Below are 16,803 nucleotides of genomic sequence, written 5' to 3' on the forward strand. Positions count from 1 at the left end.
TTACCGGTCCACCCTACCAAAGAATGCCCAGATCACTTGGAATCGATTCCAGGAGGCTTTCAAGAGTCATTATATTCCTCCCGGGTTGATGGCCATAAAGCATAATGAGTTTATAAAGTTGGTGCAGGGCACCAAGACACTCACTGAATATCTTCATGCCTTCAACCATCTGGCAAGGTATGCTCCAGAATTCGTTGATTCAGAAGCGAAGAAAATCGCCAGCTTTAAAAGAGGGCTTAGTCCCAAACTGATGAAGTCCATGGGGAACAACAAAAGTATCACTTTCAATGAGTTCGTAAGTGATGCTCTTACTCAAGAGAATAACGATAATGTCTATGCTGCTTCCAAAAGTCGCAAGAGGGTCTTTGAGGCAGGTGTCTCTCAGGCTAGAGCTCCAGTAGCGAAGACTCAGTTTCGCCCACCGACTACAGCCGTTCGGTACCGGCCGCCACAAAAGAAAAATCAGGCAAAGACTGGGTTCAAGAAGGCATTCACTGTACCTCTTCCAAAGGGTACCACAGGACCTGGAAATTCTTTTGTTCCGCCAGCTAATAGGCCCTGCTGGAATTGTGGCAGGACAGGTCATTGGTCCAAGAATTGTCCGTATCCTCAGAAGAACAATCAGAAGCAAGGGAATTCTGGTGCTCGTCAAGGACATGTTAACTACACCAACGTGACCGAGATACCCTCAGGAGAGGTGGTCACCGCGGGTAAGTTTCTTGTGAATCACCATCCGACAGTTGTACTATTTGATTCTGGTGCTTCGCATTCATTTATGAGTCCAGCTTTTGCATCAAAATACAATCAGAAGGTAATTACAGTATCCACAGGTAGTTATTGCATTAGTGCAGCTGGAAGTAATATTTCGACCAATCAAATAGTGCTAGGGGTAAGGATTGAAATAGAGGGACGAGTGTTTATGGCCGATGTGGTAGTCCTACCGGGATTAGGGATAGATGTAATCTTGGGAATGAAGTGGATGAGCGGTCATGGAGTGCTCATTGATACTTCCACTAGGGTCGTTATGTTGAGGGATCCTATCAGCAATGAAGCCTTCCTTGTGCCACTTCCCAGAGAGCTAGAACTCCACAACACTGCTAATGCTATCCAGACCCCGAGAATTGAGGACGTCCCAGTAGTGTGTGAATTTCCAGATGTTTTTCCTGATGATCTACCTGGTTTACCGCCGGATCGAGATATTGAATTCAAGATCGAGTTAGTGCCGGGCACTGCACCTATTTCTAGAAGGTCTTATAGGATGCCACCCAATGAGTTAGCAGAGCTTAAAGTACAGTTACAAGATCTGTTAGAGAAAGGTCTTATCCGACCTAGTGCTTCTCCCTGGAGTTGTCCTGCTATATTTGTGAAGAAGAAGGACAAGTCATTGCGCATGTGTGTGGATTATCGTCCACTCAATGCGGTGACAATCAAGAACAAGTACCCATTGCCCCGCATTGATATTTTGTTTGATCAGTTGTCTAAGGCAAAGGTATTCTCAAAAATTGATTTGAGATCTGGTTATCATCAGATAAAGATTAGACCGGAGGATGTGCCTAAGACCGCTTTCTCCACCAGATACGGGTTGTATGAGTATCTGGTTATGTCTTTCGGCCTGACCAATGCTCCTGCATACTTCGTATATCTGATGAATTCTGTGTTCATGGAAGAACTGGACAAATTTGTAGTTGTCTTCATTGATGACATCTTAATCTTTTCTGTAAATGCTGAAGAACATGCCGAGCATCTGAGAGTTGTTTTATCCAGGCTACGAGAGCATAAGCTTTATGCCAAGTTCAGTAAATGTGAGTTTTGGCTTAAGAAAGTACCTTTCTTAGGTCATGTGTTGTCCGATGAAGGGATTTCGGTTGATCCGTCCAAGGTGCAAGAAGTCATGAATTGGAAAGCACCAACTTCAGTACATGAGATAAGAAGTTTCCTTGGTTTGGCTGGGTATTATCGTCGATTCATCCCAGATTTCTCTAAGGTAGCCAAGCCCATGACCAGGTTGCTGCAAAAAGATGTAAAGTTTGTTTGGACTCCAGAGTGTGAGACTGCTTTCTGCACTTTGAGGACCTTGTTGACATCAGCTCCTGTGTTGGCACAACCTGACATCGAGAAACCTTTTGATGTGTTTTGTGACGCATCAGGTACCGATTTAGGATGTGTCCTTATGCAGGAAGGTCGAGTTATCGCCTATGCCTCGCGTCAGCTAAGGAAGCATGAAGCTAATTATCCAACTCATGATCTTGAGTTAGCTGCGGTTGTGCATGCTTTGAAGATTTGGAGGCATTACTTGCTCGGTAACGTGTGCCATATTTATACCGATCATAAAAGTCTCAAGTATATATTCACTCAACCAGAATTGAACATGAGACAAAGAAGATGGCTAGAGTTGATTAAAGATTATAACTTAGAAGTTCACTATCATCCGGGTAAAGCAATTGTTGTTGCCGATGCTTTGAGTAGGAAATCTCACTGTAATTCTCTCTTGGAGGCAGATTATCATTTGGCGCATCTATTACATCCTGCTGTGTTGCACAGTATTACCCTTAGTTGCTCTCTAGAAAGTAAGATCATCGAGCTTCAGAAAACCGATGTGGGTGTGTTCCACATCAAAAGAAAGATGAAGGAACAAGAGACAAAACACTTTCGCATTGATGAGAAGGGTGTTCTATGGTTTAAGGATAGACTGGTAGTACCGAAGGACAAAGAGCTTAGAAACCAAATCTTAGAAGAAGCTCACTCATCCAAGTTATCTATCCACCCAGGAAGTAGTAAAATGTATCAAGATTTGAAATCTCGCTTTTGGTGGACAAAGATGAAGAAAGAAATCGCAGCTTATGTTGCAAGGTGCGACAATTGTTGTAGAGTCAAAGCAATTCATATGAAGCCTGCTGGACTTCTCCAACCATTGTCTATACCAGGATGGAAGTGGGAAGAGATTACTATGGATTTTATTGTTGGACTTCCCCCTACCCAAAAGAATTTTAATTCCATATGGGTGATTGTGGATCGTTTAACAAAGTCTGCTCATTTCATACCAGTTAGGGTTGACTATCGGCCGAGTGACTATGCTGAGCTATATTTTAACCAGATAGTACGTCTCCATGGTGTTCCTAGAACCATTGTATCTGACAGAGGACCTCAGTTCACCGCTCGTTTTTGGGAACAACTGCATAAGATGATAGGGACCAACTTAGTTAGAAGTTCTGCTTATCATCCCCAAACCTCCGGACAGACGGAGCGGGTAAATCAAATATTGGAAGACATGTTAAGAGCTTGTGTCATATCATCCAAAGGTTCATGGGATAAGTGGTTACCCTTGGCTGAATTTTCCTATAATAATAGTTATCAAGAAAGCATCAAGATGGCCCCGTTCGAAGCGTTGTATGGTCGCAAGTGTAGAACTCCTTTGAACTGGGTTGAATCTGGAGAAAGGAGATACTACGGTATTGATTTTGTCGAAGAGGCTGAACAACAAGTCCGTACTATCCAAAAGCATATGAAAGCCGCTCAAGCTAGGCAGAAAAGTTATGCGGATAAAAGAAGGAAGCCAATTGAGTTTGAAGTGGGTGATCACGTTTATCTGAAGGTATCACCGATGAAAGGTGTGCAGCGATTCGGAGTAAAGAGAAAGCTTGCACCTAGGTATGTAGGTCCATATCCGATCATAGAGAAGAGTGGGAATGTAGCTTACAAGATAGAGTTACCTTACGAGATGAGAGCTATCTTCAATGTTTTTCATGTATCTCAATTGAAGAAATGTCTCCGTATCCCCGAAGAAAGAGTTTCACTTCGAGACGTCAAGTTGAAATCAGATCTATCCTATGAAGAAAGACCAGTGCGGGTTATCGACACGAGAGAAAGAGTCACCCGGAATCGTGTGGTTAAGTTCTACAAGGTTATGTGGAGTAACCAGGGTAGTGAGAGCGATGCAACGTGGGAGCAGGAAGATTATTTAAAGGATGTATACCCTACCTTTTATTCAAAATGGTACGCTTTTCAAATCTCGGGGCGAGATTTTTATAAGGGGGGAGGGCTGTAACACCCCAGTGTTATGGTTGTACTAAAACACTTGCATCACATGAGCATGAGCATCATCATCTCATTCATAAGCATCATATCATTATGAATATTATCATTTCATGTGTGTTTCTATTTGAATTGCTTGGTTTATGCTAGCAATTGTGTGTGCTCATGTGTGGTCTATGCAAATGTGTGCCAAATGTCCTCTTAAACAACTTAGCTACACTTAGAATGTCTTTAGCAACAATGTTCATGTTGACCATCTTACCTAATTACACTTCTAAGTAATAGTTTGACTTGTGTTGACCCTAGAGCTCTTATCTTTGACTGTTTAAAAAGTACAACGTAGAGTGTTTGCATGTCTGAGCAACCTAAAGCAGAGTTGTAGCAAATTTTATATGGAACAAACTTTGTTTAGAGGTCAAGTCATGAAAATGTGTGGAACATTCTCAAACATGGCCCACAAGTCAGTTTTGGGGTTGAATGCTACACTTAGAATTTTCTAAGTCCAAAAGCTGAATTTCAGTTTCTTGTACCATTGTTTGGAGCCTTGTATCTCCCTAACCTAACCGAATCAGCTCGTGTGCCAATTAGAAAAGTTGTAGTTCTCACCTCAATCTCCAACTTTGTCAACTTAACCTAGAGCTAGATCGGCACCGTTTAAGAATTAATGATCGTCAAAAACTCGCTGTCAGGCTCCATCGATGATCTCTGAATCGCCGTTTTCAGAAAACGGTCAGTGACCGTCATGGCCGACCGGTTCAGAATCCGCTGGCCGCGTGGCGCCACTCGTCGCCGCTCGCCTGAGCGCGCTGGACACGCGCCGTGGGAACCCTGGCATGCCCAGCCGCGTCTTGAAGCCACCCCACGCCTGCCCGACCGAGTCGCCAGCCCCAGTTGCATTTCTCGCCTCCCGCAGCGCAGCACCGAAGCCGCCCGCCATTGCCGCCGGAGCTTTGCCCTCGCCTAGCTCCCGCATCTTGGCAAAAACGCGTTGCCCAGCTTACCCAGAGCCCCGCCGTGATCCCATCTTCCTTTTCCACCGTGTTCGCGTGTCGATCGTGCATCGGTAAGGGTCAATCGCCGATCTTTTCCCCGCCACCGCCTTGTCGGACCTCGCCGGAGTAGCGCTTCTCGCAGCCAGCGCTCCTCGCGTCCTTCCATTCCCTCCTCTGGCTCACGTTAGGTCATAGGAGTACCACCGGAGCCCGTAGGGTCACCGTTAGGAACCTTGACGCCGTAGCATCGTCGGAGCCGGCCCTGCCGCGGCCGTGCGCCGCCATTGCTCGTCGCCGACCCTGTAGCCGTGCCAAAAGCTTCAATCGTGGGCACGGCTAGTTGCGCATTGCTGTAGGGAGCACCGTAACGCCGTTGGTTTCCCCGGAGAAGCCACCGACGGCGAGTCCCGCCGTCGTCTTCTTCCTTCCCCTGCTCCTCTCTCTCTGTCGCGTGGGTCCGCCTTGTCAGCCGCCGTGGCTGAGGCGGGAGCCCAGCGTGGGCCGCTCCAATGTCTGGGCCGCGTAAGCGTCGCTCGCGGGCCGCCGTGTCCTTCGGGCCGGCCCAACAGCAGTAGACTGTTTTCTTATTTGTTTGTTTGTTTTATTTCACAGTTTGGCATATAGATTCAAAAATGTGTATCTCCTAGTATATAGATCCAAATGCTGTGGTTCTAATTTTGTTAAGTTCCTGGTCATGTCTAGTATTTAACAAAAATATTATATGAGCACTTGTTTTAGAAATTTTTGATGATTTAAATAGGACTTTGAAATGTGTTTTTGGGTACATGCAAACTTGTTTGAATTTTATCTTGAGTTTCTGTGGTCCAAAAATTATGAAATTTTGTGGGTCCTCTATTTTGGTGTAGTAGAGTCTCTGGTTAAAATTTCAGAGCTAGTGCATGTGTAGTTTTTAAGTTATAGAATTTCCTTTTATTAATGGGTGGATCTTGTGTGAATTTTCATAATTTTTATATAGATCTAGTGAAGGTAAAATTTGGTGAGTAAGGTTCTTATGCTAGAATGATGTTAGGAAAAATGTGAAATCTGTGGCTTGACACTTTTCATTAGGGTTTCCTAATTACGCTCAAATTAGACATGTCATCTGTTATTTTGGATACAGCAAGTTATGTTGGTCCTATGGCTTTGAAATTTTTATGATGGTCTATGTGCAGCATGAGATAGCTACTGTAATTTTTGTAGATTTTTATGAATAGTTTTACTATATATTGCTTTAATCACCTAATTAATTAAATAAATTAGAAAAGGGTAATAAATAATTTATTTAGAAGTTGGCACTATACTTTCTAGTGTTCCTCTGGTGTGTGAAACAAGTTGATAAACTTTGTTTGGTCAAATTAGGCTTTTGCATCATCATTAAATAATTAAGTTAGTAACCCTGTCAATTCTGGACAGATTCTAGATTTACTGGAATTCAGTTTGGTTAACGTAAGAATCATGCTGTGATGTTTACAAATGAATTGTAGAGAATTTCATGAGCTTTCCAGAATGTCCTCTTGCAAGTCATTTGGATTTATAGAACTCTGGTTATGATTGAATTAAGTGACTACTTGTTGCATATGAAACTTTAACTGTTATTTTAAGTATGTCTTTACTATTCTAAGTTCATGGTACTGTTCCTAGGTGTTAGGCCCTTAACTGAAGATGAGCATCTTTATCTTAGGTTATGCAAGTTAGGTAAGTTAATCTTGTTCTTTCAGTTAAGTTAGAAATATGCTTAAAGTGATTTGAATAGGGCTAGTCTTACTCGGTAAACGAGTGTTCAGTAATGCGTTCGTAAACACTTACTACGATCCATTCATACATGGCTATACATTTCATCATTATCTTCTATCTCTTGTGCATGCACGATTCTTACTATGCATATGCATGCAATAGGTGTTCCGGAGGGAGTTACGCTTCTGGAATTCGAGCCAGTACTTCCGGAGGAGCAGCAGCAAGCTCAGGAGCAGGAGGTGCGGGCCCCCGAAGAAGGAGTCAACGAAGAAGTTCTTGAGTGCCCCGATCACCAACCTTTATCTTTTCTGAAAGGCAAGCCCCGGAGCATTCTAAGACTCCTATGTTTTCAAAATGGTTACTTTGAGTATCTTTATTTATTGATGCATTAAGTGATAGGAATTGGATGCGAACACTTGTTGCATATATACCTATTCCTTGGCCAGTATACGTACCCTGAATCCTATTTAGGTCCAGGAGCGAATCAAAGCTTAGCCATGCTTAGACCGGTAAAAGTCAGGTGATTTCCTGTCACCTGCATATTAGAAAAATGTCTGGTCACGGTTGGCTATAATTGCTATCGTGGAGAATAACTATGTGTTAATAATGAATTGTGACCGGGCGGGAGGTCGATAGAGAAGCAGCAAGGAAAGGAGGTCTTGGTTGTGGATCTATCCCCGTCTGTGTCGGTTAAGGACCGATTCGCTGTACGTCCTCATGTCATGTTGAACGCATGCCTATCACTTAGTTGGCCGGATAACTCGTTCCGACCGCGAAGCCGAGTAGCTCAACTCAGGCCGGAAGACCGAGAAGTGAAAGTGCGCACCCTGGCGGTAGTAAGGATGTGTGGGGAGCTATTGGCGTAAGTCCGAGGTGAGATTGACCACCTGGCAGAGTGGACTCCCTGAGGGTGCGGCGCTGCTCGGAGCCGCGATTCCTGAGATGTACCAAAGGTGACCTAAGGCTGCCTTCGCGAGGTATGCCTGGGTTTGTGTTAGGAATACCCCTCCAGCTGGATAGGAATCGATTCGAATCGCCGTCTCTCTCGGATAGTGAGAACTTGACTGAGCAGCGGCAACGTAGATGCACTTAATTGAACTTGATGGTTAAATCAATGATGATGATGATACAACATTATACCGGACATGGTTACTAATGTTTGGAGTTAATTAATTGCTTGCTCTAGTACAGGTGCTAATCTAGTTGATAGGTTAATATTGTTAAATTGCTGCTTACTCATAAACCTAATTATGCTCTCGTATCACTTAAGCGTTTTTGCAAAATGATTGTCAAGCTAGGTCCACCGATAAAGCCTTGCATAATCCTTGGTGTCATTTATTTCTGGTTTACGACGGGTAAGTCTAGCTGAGTACCTTCTCGTACTCAGGGTTTATTTCCCCCTTGTTGCAGATGACGTGCTATATAACGGCTACTGCAAGTATTGTCTCCACCCTGCGGGAGATGAAGACTAGATCATGGGCATGATCATCTAGGTTATCTTATCTTACTGCTTTTGCTGGATATGACTATGGTACTAGCTTGTATTTGAACTAAGTGTGTGTGATGGTGTTAAACTACTTTGCTTCCGTTATTTGTGAACTCGTTTTGTAATAACTATGTGTACTCTGATGTATGTGGTACTTATGAACTACTTGTGAAATGGATGTAACATGTGGCTTGTTATGTTGAATTACTGTGATCTTGGTTGTATGCAAGTTGGTTTGAAATCCTTCGTGGTTTCAGTTGACTACCGGGTTTATATGGGTTCAAGTATGACGGTTTGATCACTCCGGTGATTGCTTTTGTACTTGTGCTCTTATAAATTGGTCGGTTCTGTTACAACAAACAACCCCTCCTTCCGAACGAAAAGGATACGCGAGGGTCGTACAAAAAGCCAGGGGAACTCCTGACCGCCCTCTCGCTCCGTGCGGAGGCTCGGGGGCTCTTCCTGCAACCTTGCCGAGACCCAGCGACCTAGGCTCGCACGCGAGGGCTCGGCAAACAACCCCTCCATCCGAACGAAAAGGATGCGCGAGGGTCGTACAAAAAGCCGAGGGAACTCCTGACCGCCCTCTCGCTCCGTACAGAGGCTCGGGGTCTCTTCATGCAATAATGCCGAGACCCGGCGACCTAGGCTCGCACGCGAGGGCTCGGCAGGCTCGGAAACTCCTTCGCCCCAGACGAAAAACTAACGAATTGAACTCACCCCTCCAGGGCCTCGGGGGCTACACCCGGCGGGTGCGCTCGCGCGCACCCACCAGAATCACGAGTACGAAACAAACCCGACAAAAGCCACTGAGAAACAAAATCTCGAAAAAACCTCAGGGAGAGTGCCTCACACTCCCACCCGAGGCTCGGGGGCTACTGTCGGATACCAGAAAAAGGGGTACCCCAGGCAAAGACCGAAAAACTGCTTAGACCCTAAAAAGCAAGAACCAGTTGAACAAGCAAGGCCTCAGAAGAAGTACCGAATCTCCGATTCGCCCGAGGCCCCCCTCGCCGAGGCCTCAGTAGAGGTGCCGAATCTCCGATTCGCCTGAGACTCCCTCGCCGAGGCCCCTTCGCCGAGGCCTCGGAGGAAGCAACGAATCTCCGATTCGCCCGAGGCCGGCTCGGCACCAGCTCCGCGAGCGTCGCTTTAACCAAACTGCTCTGGCCGAACCTCACATTCAATCAAAGCGCTCAAGCTGCTCCGACAACCGCACGACGGCACAGTACAGCGAAATGACTGGCTGCACGTCGGTCGTGTCAACCCCCTGCCACCTGCGACGGGACGGAGCAGGGGTTACCGACCACTGTGCTGCCTAAACTCCTGCACCAAGGATAACGCGACGTGGGGAGTCAGGGCTGGGTCCCTGTAACTTTGGAATCAGCGCACCAATCGCTCCATCTCGCCCGAGACCCCTCGGTAGGGCCTCGGACCCACTGATCTCGCTCCACCTCGCCCGAGACCCTCCAGAGGGGCCTCGGACAAACTGTTCGTGCTCCACCTCGCCCGAGGCTAGGCTCGTCACGCGACCTCGTCGTCTCCGCCTCAGACGTCACTCTAGCAAGTTGTCGCATCCAATTAATGCGCCCAGCTGCGCCCCCTACGTAAGCCATGATCGGCAGTGCACTACTACAGGAGCGACGGGACAACGGTCAAATCTCCTTTTTACCATACCCTGCGGACGCACGTCCCGCACTGTTCCGCCTAAATCAACTACGATAATGGCCGCCGAGACCCCCGCATTGCCGCTTCTAAAGGCCTCTGCACAGCGGGCCTCGGCGCGACCAGCTACAGCGGCCGCCAAGCCTCGGCACTTCACAAGTCAACAAATCCACAAGTCATGGCATGTCACCTACAGTAGAGGCCATACTGACTAGACGTCAACAAGGACCCCTACGACTTCAACAGCCTCGGGCATGGCCGGCACGACGCACCAAGTGATCAAGTATCGATTGCCATTCCCGACACTGTGCTGCTACAGGGATAGAGTACATAGATCTTCCTTCTTAGGCTCCACGTGTAGCTCTTCCGTGTATTCCTAGCTCCCTCCTTACAGCTATAAAAGGGGGCAGCTAGGGCCATTCCAAAAGAGGAAAAAGGACACACGCACACATCCCGGTCGCCTGAGAGCACGTCTCAAGCAGCCCACACGACACCGCTCCAAGACTGGGGATCAGCTCCCTCTCTCACTCAGCTTGTAACCCCCTACTACAAGCACTTCGGTGCAAGGAATACAAGATCGATCTCTCAAACTGGACGTAGGGCATCGATTGCCTGAACCAGTATAAACCTTGTGTCTCCTTGCATCACCATCCGGGATTAGGGGCACGCAGTTCAAATTCACTAGTTGGTTGAGGACCCCCAGTCCGAAACGCCGACAGTAATAGTATTGAAATTCTGAATAGGCACATAAATTGAAATTACCGTGTGCAAAAGGTGGCGGCCTTGCATGTGCAGGGAAGGCACAGATTGTGAAAGCTCTCTCTCCTTGGCTGCAGTTTCTTGCACTTGCTCAATCCATACATTTTCTGCTTGTCCAGATTAGCACATATCCTGCTCATGGCTGCAGTTGTAGACACCACTTGCTCCTGATATTCATAGCACATATCCTGCTCATGGCTGCAGTTGTAGACACCACTTGCTCCTGATATTCATAGCCATGCAGCAAGTCATCATCCCAAACCACGTCTGTACAAGGCATTGCATGAAACATCACAGTTGAGGCTCCCTGTGATGTCAAAGGATCCACAGACTCAACTTTCTTCTCCTCACCAAAGTAAATCCACTGAGAGTGCTTAAGTAAACCGTGGTGCGCGCCAATAGCAGCAGCCATTTCATCCCACAACCTGCCCAAAAATTTCAACCAACACAGTTGCATCACCAACCATCAGACACCCCCGGTGTCATGAAGACAGCCTGCTCTAGATGTGTTGCGTCCATTTCTTTGAGAGATATTTCATCGAACAATACATGTGCAGGTCCATTGGATACCACAGCAACCCCAAACACAACCTGCTCAACTAGTTGTTGTGTGTCCACTACTCCACTTGAGCCATTCCCTCGAACACCCTGTGGGCAACATCTTCAAACCCCACACAGCCTTTCTCCTTCCCAAGAGCACTTTGAGGAACCCCTTTTGTGAGTCAACTTTCGCTGCATTTACTGGTGTCCTGCCCATGGTGAGCATTTTGGCTGGTCGATATTTGGAAGTTTCCAGTACTTGTTGCTAAAGCTTGGCTAACATAATGGCTCTATGCATAGTATCAGACTCTTGTGTTTGCACTAAAGCTCTGAGATCAGGTTTCAAACCTTTAATGAACTGAGACACAAAATAAAGCTCATCAAATCCACTGTTGTGCATTAATATCTCATATTGCAAGGTCTGGAATGTGTTTGCATATTCTTCCACACTAGAATCTTGTCACAGTTCTAACAACTTAGCAAGAGCAGTTCGATAGTCATATAGACCAAAGTGAGGCTCCACGGCATGAACAAACAACTGTTGATTAGGATTTTGCTTCTTATGTACTCCCTCCATTCCAAATTACAAGACGTTTTGGCTTTTCTTGATACACTGCTTTTAGTATGTATCTAGACATAGTGTATATCTATGTGCATAGCAAAAGCTACGTATCTAGAAAAGCCAAAACGTCTTATAATTTGGGGCGGATTGAGTACCTGAAGCCAGCGGGGCTGCATCACCCTCAAAATGAAATGAGGCTGATGTGACCCACAGACATTGTTCACTGCACGTCTCAAGATTCACGAAGTCAACACAGGCGCCTCGCTTAATTAATAAAATTTGAGAAAAACTGAGTGGGAAAAGAAAATTCCTGCGTTAGGTGGAAATTTTTGCTACAATCTGAGTAAACGCTAAGAGTTCATTTTTGTTTGCTGTCTCCTAGAACATGTAGGGTTGTCTGTAGGTAGAATTATATATGCAGCTAAGAGCTTACACAATAGTGCAGAAGTGGAAAGGCTGGCCAGAACCTAACGCTGGAGCGACAGATGCCCACACACTGCATGTGAAACCTTTGTTAGGAACAACAGCAAATAAACCATGATACTTTATCTGAAAGCGCCAGACCAAAGAAGCGCATGTGTGAAAAAACGTACTATGCAAGCAACAGGCCCGCCTTACCAATAGATTGTTACTCCTAGCAAACTGAACTCAGAAATCCCGGAGCCTAAATTTACTGTTAGAGTATAATTTCTAATGTGTCTATTGTACTGAAAGCTGGAGAATTAGTACCTCTCCAAGCCAGACGGTGCTGATCTAACAATTTTTTTTGTTTGCGACAACATTCAGCAGCGGCTGGATTTTGCATACATATGGCAAGCACTGTCAGCTGGCATAGTAGTGCACAAGATTAGGTGATGGCACATGCTTCCTAAGAGAGAATTTCTCTCTCGTTGTGCACTGCCACGTTCTGATCGCTGCAGGCTTGTGCCACTGAAGCAATACCAGAGACCAGATTTTCCAGATTATATGCATAGATGCACATTTGCAATGTTAAAGGAAAAGGGAAGGTAAGGAAGTCAGGTCGTTTGAAAATGTCTGATTTCGTAAGCAAGGAGGAACTATTTTGCTTAAGACGTACATCGGTTTGAGCCATAGCTCTGTAGGGACATGTTTCTATTCGACAATGTTGCGCTGGTAATGTGCACTAATGATCAGGAAGAGAAACGAAAATAGGCATGGCACAACAGCACAGCACATTATTTAAATGAATCTCTAGGATATGCATAAAATAATTCTGTGCATGGAATGATTCATGAGAACCTATCTTTTTCAGCTCCTAGTTTATTTTAAAGCAATACTTGACATAATCAGCATAGAACCATTTCTTAATAAAAAAAGTTGCTTGGCAGAGCTTATAAATTAAGCCTAGAAACAGCTTTAAGAGCTCTATGAAACAGAACCTAACTGACTTAAACACTAAGCTAAAAGCACAATTAGAAAACTCCTCAATGTACCTGAAGGAAAGACAGTTTTGCATTCACAGTAGATATAACAAAGACTGGAACCTAGAGAAAGTTAGGATAGCCCAAATGTGATCTGCGACATGTCTGTTGGTATGCACTAAGCAATGGCTATGTAAATTGTTAGCTCTGATTAAGAGCTTTTAATAGTTGGGCAGTAAATTACTGAAGACGAGGTTCACTTACAGCAACGGTTCGATTGTTTGGAAGTTGTGTTCTAACATGAATGGTAGAGTAGTGTGGAAACTGGAAAGGTCACAAAGTGGGGGGCTAATGTCTCTGCAGCAAGCAGCAAACTCAATTGGTTGGTTATGATTTCTGAATATGGCGTTTGTCTCTAATTTGAAAACATGTGACATAGAGAAGTACAAGGTGGCAAAGAAGACTGCAAAGCGAGCTGTAAGTGTGGCAAAGGGTAGAGCGTACGAGGATCTTTACCAACGTTTGAGTACGAAGGAAGGAGAGAAGGACATCTATAGGATGGCTAGGGTTCGTGAGAGAAAGACAAGGGACTTCCACCAAGTTAAGTGCATTAAGGATGAAAAGGAGTATCTCTTGGTGAAGGAGGATGAGATTTGACATCGATGGCAAGAGTATTTTGATAAATTGTTCAATGGTGAGAATACGGACACAACCTTTCAGTTGGATGACTCTTTTGATGACACCAATAGGCGCTTTGTGCAGAGAATCCAAGAATCTGAGGTTAGAGAGGCGTTGAAAATGATGAAAGGAGGTAAGGCGATGGGACCGGATGGTATCCCAATCGAAGTGTGGAGATGCCTCGGGGACATAGCTATAGTATGGCTAACCAAGCTGTTCAACCATATTTTTCGATCGAACAAGATGCCTGATGAGTAGAGGAGAAGTATATTGGTACCGATCTACAAGAATAAAGGGGATATTCAAAGTTGTACTAATTACCGGGAAATTAAGTTGATGAGCCATACTATGAAGCTATGGGAGAGAGTTATCGAGCATCGCTTGAGAGCAATAACGCGGGTCTCTATGAACCAATTTGGTTTCATGCCCGGAAGGTCAACCATAGAAGCCATTTTCTTAATAAGACAAGTTATGGAGCGGTATAGGGAGAAAAAGAAGGACCTACACATGGTTTTTATTGACTTGGAGAAGGCTTACGATAAAAAACCAAGGAATGTTATGTGGTGGGCTTTGGACAAACATAAAGTCCCAACGAAGTACGTCGGGATCATTAAGGACATGTACAACAATGTTGTGACTAGAGTTCGAACAAGTGATGGAGACACGGATGACTTCCCGATTAGGATAGGACTACATCAAGAGTCAGCTTTGAGCCCTTATTTGTTTGCCTTAGTGATGGATGAGGTCACAAGGGACATACAAGGGGACATCCCTTGGTGTATGCTTTTCGCGGACGATGTAGTGCTAGTTGATGAAAGCCGAACAGGAGTGAATCAGAAACTGGAGTTATGGCGGAAGACTTTGGAGTCCAAAGGTTTTAGACTCAGTAGAACTAAAACTGAGTATATGAGATGTGACTTCGGCACTACTATTCGGGAGGAGGAAGATATTAGTTTGGAAGGTCAAGTAGTGCCTAGGAAGGACACCAATCGATATTTAGGATCAATGCTACAAAGAGACGGGGATATTGATGAAGATGTTAGCCATAGAATCAAAGCAGGGTGGATGAAGTGGCGGCAAGCATCTAGTGTCCTATGTGACAAAAGGGCACCACAGAAGCTAAAAGGCAAGTTTTATAGGACGGCGATTAGACCTGCTATGTTGTATGGATGCAGAATGTTGGCCTACGAAAAGACGACATGTTCAACAGATAAGTGTCGCGGAAATGCGTATGTTGCGTTGGATTTGCGGTCATACAAGAAGGGATCGAGTTCGGAACGATGATATACGTGATAGATTAGGGGTAGCACCAATTGAAGAAAAGCTTGTCCAACACCGGTTGAGATGGTTTGGACATGTCCAACGGAGACCTCCAGAGGCACAAGGTGCGTAGTGGAATCCTAAGCCAGGATAGTAACGTGAAGAGAGGCAGAGGAAGACCGAAATTGACTTGGGTAGAGTCAATAAAAGAAGACTTGAAAGAATGGAATATACCCAAAGACTTAACCTTAGATAGGAGTGCTTGGAAGACAGCTATTCATGTGCCTGAACCTTGATTGCTTCTGCTGGGTTTCAACTCTAGCCTAACCCAACTTGTTTGGGACTTAAAGGCTTTGTTGTTGTTGTTGTTGAGGTCCAAGTGGGCATCAAATTTAGAACTCAAGATCTACATTCAAAATTCTTCACACAAAGCTACACTTGTTTATTCTTTGCCTGCATAATGATAATATGATACTATTGCTTTGGTACTTGATTGAGATGTACACTTCTGAATTAATTGGGTATATACTTTTATGTGCCCGCTGTGTTAAACCGTGCTGCCTCCTCTGTTCTGGTCCCCCAAATCTCCCAGCCACCTACCGCTTTTTGTATTTCTTTGCTCTGCCTTTGCTCTCCCTTTGCTCATGGACTGATGTGGGTACTCTGCTCTTAGCTGGACTGGTGCGTGTACTCTGCTCTTAGCTGCACTAGTATGTGCTGGGTTCAAGAATTGGGAACGAACAAGGTATGCATGTGCTGCGCTAGTATATAAAATTCTAGCCTACACAACGCCTTCATGGCGCTTAAAATGTGTGTATGGCGTCGCCTAGGCGTCCGCCATAAACGCCTAGGCGTTGTGAGGGGGGTCGGGCGCTGCGCCTCACCACAGCGCCTAAAAAACCATGGCCTTATCAAAAGCAGGGGCAAATTTTAAAGGGTGTATTTGTCTTTTCATTGATCATAGCTCAGTTTGACACCATTAGGTACCATTGACGGAATAGGGGCAATCTGAACCTTCGGTTCAAAAAGCAGGGGTAAATAACAGAATTGAAAAAATGGGAGCCAAAATCATCATTAGCCTTGAAAGTAGGGGCACAAACAGAAGAGACCCTTTTTTGTAAAGGCAAAAGTGATTATGATAGGTAGTTTTTGATAGTCAATTGACCATTTATCTTTTTTAATAAATGAGACAGTATAAACATTTGATGTAAAGATGGCCATAAAAAAAATTCTAAAGATGAATCATCATTTCAAATGCGCCAGTGAAAATGGTGATCGTGCAAATCAGGGTATTTGTGTATTTACCTTTTAGCTCTCTGGTTTTGAAATTTGATGACTTCTTGATCTTCGAGTCTTCTTTTTGTTCCTGCTTTAGACGATAAATGGGCAGATGAGAGGTGGAAGGTGGCGACAAACATGAATTTACAGTTCAAAATTATACCCTATTGAACTGCTTTGTGTCACAGCACCCAAAAATCGCATAGCATTTGGATCGCATATAAGTTGCAGCACATTCAGGATAATATAGCTTGAAGAGGGCGTACCCAGTGCAGAGAGCTCCCGCTCTGTGCGGGAGTCTGGGGAAGGGTGTTAGTGGCAAGCCTTACCCTCGCCTGTACAATGCGGGGAGACCGCGAGAATGGTAAAATTCAGTAAAATAAAGCCAAGAAAGACCAGAAACAAATGAAATAATTTAATGGAAATTACCCACTA

General features: G+C 45.0%; 1 long non-coding RNA gene across 18 annotated transcripts in view; it reads right to left on the reverse strand.

The window, feature by feature from the left end:
• LOC136506463 (uncharacterized) overlaps positions 1-16,803 on the reverse strand; it is a 43,334-nt gene that overhangs the window by 25,503 nt on the left and 1,028 nt on the right. For 7 of the 18 annotated variants that reach the window (XR_010771607.1, XR_010771601.1, XR_010771598.1 and 4 more), the window contains exons 5-7: positions 16,532-16,703; positions 16,396-16,456; positions 12,204-12,266 (exon numbers count right to left, since the gene is read on the reverse strand). This is a non-coding gene — a long non-coding RNA (uncharacterized lncRNA). Of the gene's footprint in view, positions 1-10,671; positions 12,060-12,203; positions 12,267-16,395; positions 16,460-16,531; positions 16,704-16,803 lie in introns of all 18 variants that reach the window. The other 11 variants (XR_010771614.1, XR_010771602.1, XR_010771603.1 and 8 more) reach the window with 11 other exon arrangements.

This window comes from Miscanthus floridulus, chromosome 15, assembly GCF_019320115.1.
Source record: "Miscanthus floridulus cultivar M001 chromosome 15, ASM1932011v1, whole genome shotgun sequence".
Classification (NCBI taxonomy): domain Eukaryota; kingdom Viridiplantae; phylum Streptophyta; class Magnoliopsida; order Poales; family Poaceae; genus Miscanthus; species Miscanthus floridulus.